This window comes from Moschus berezovskii, chromosome 20, assembly GCF_049115385.1.
Source record: "Moschus berezovskii isolate FMDL1 chromosome 20, NW_MosBer_1.0, whole genome shotgun sequence".
In the NCBI taxonomy this organism is placed as follows: domain Eukaryota; kingdom Metazoa; phylum Chordata; class Mammalia; order Artiodactyla; family Moschidae; genus Moschus; species Moschus berezovskii.
Genome location: NC_142479.1, coordinates 19,610,757 through 19,612,181, shown reverse-complemented (window position 1 = coordinate 19,612,181; position 1,425 = coordinate 19,610,757).

Here is a 1,425-nt window from a genome sequence, read left to right as displayed (position 1 = left end):
TTAAAGAAGATTTGTCAGTTGTGTGCATTTTCGGTTCTCTTCTGTTTGCTGCATAGGAGAAAATCTACCTCATCATTTGAAAGAACATGGGTGTTGCTTTTGTAGATATTTTTTTCCCCAGGCTTAATCTTAGTAACAGAATTTACAACATAACATTCCTTCAGGCATCGTTTATAAAACAATATGTATGGTTTTTTCTCTTTTTTATTTTTTCAACCATCAAGTAGCTATCGTCAATAGGAGTTTGTAATACCAAATACAAGAAAGTGCTGTATATCTTGTCTCAGTAAGTTTTATTAAGTAACGTTTTTAAACGTGAAAGCATGTTACTTGGCTTAATTTTTTAAAATTTAAGTTGTTCCATTCAACATGGAACATCTTACACATTTCAAGTATTTTATGCTTGTGATTGTCAGGAGGTAACCAGTTGCTGGGTTTGTTACAGGCAGTGAGTTAAGGAATCCTTTCACACTTTTCTCAACTTTAAGATGAAGGATTCTCAGGGCCTGTGGAGAGCCGTGAAAATAAGTCTGTGTGCCTGGAGAAGAACTGGGGCTCTACTGGAGTGGGAGGATTCACTGTGAGCTCAGGCCAGGGTGACCCGCCCAGCCACTCGATCCCGGGCGCCTGGCTGAGTGTGCTGTGCTGGAGTGAGGGTCTTGAACAGAAACTTCCTTTTCTGTTATTATTCAACACAAAGCTAAAAAGGCTGAAATATATACTGTGAAAATTGTTTTAACAAAACATCAGATCCCTCCTTTGGCTTTGCAGATTTTTAAATAAAATCATATTGAACTAAACTTCCATGCTGAGTCATCTTGTTTGAGTCTTGCAGATTGTTAGTTACCTTGTTCTATAATAATGCAAAAGATTAAAATTTTCTGTAACAAGAAGGTTTGCCTTGACTAAAGACTTTGATGTCGCAAGGTTTAGTTCAGTGGAGTTCATTAGATCTGGGAGCAACTGGATCAAAGGAAATGTCTACTTTTGAGTTGCATGACAGTGATGTGTATCAAAATTGGTATTTACTGATTTTTAAACGAGAAGTATGACTCCAGAAAGAGTGAGATTAACACGAAGGATGGAATCCTGGTGCTGGGGTCTTGGGGTAAGCATGCTTTCTTTCCAGGGTTTGGAAAACAAGACAAATAGTAAAGGGGTGCATGAAAACAGTGCTCAGCACCACTAGTCATCAGGGAAATCAAAACCACAGCGAGACATCACCTCATACCTGTTAGGGTGGCTTTTACCAAAAAGACAAGAAATAATCACTATTGGAGAGGGTGTGGAGAAAAGGAAACCCCTGTGCACTATTGGAAATGTAGATTCACTATGGAAACAGTATGGAGGTGCCCCCCAATTTTTTTTTTTTAATTAAGAATAAAACTAGCATATGATCCAGCAATTTCACTTCTGGGTATTTAC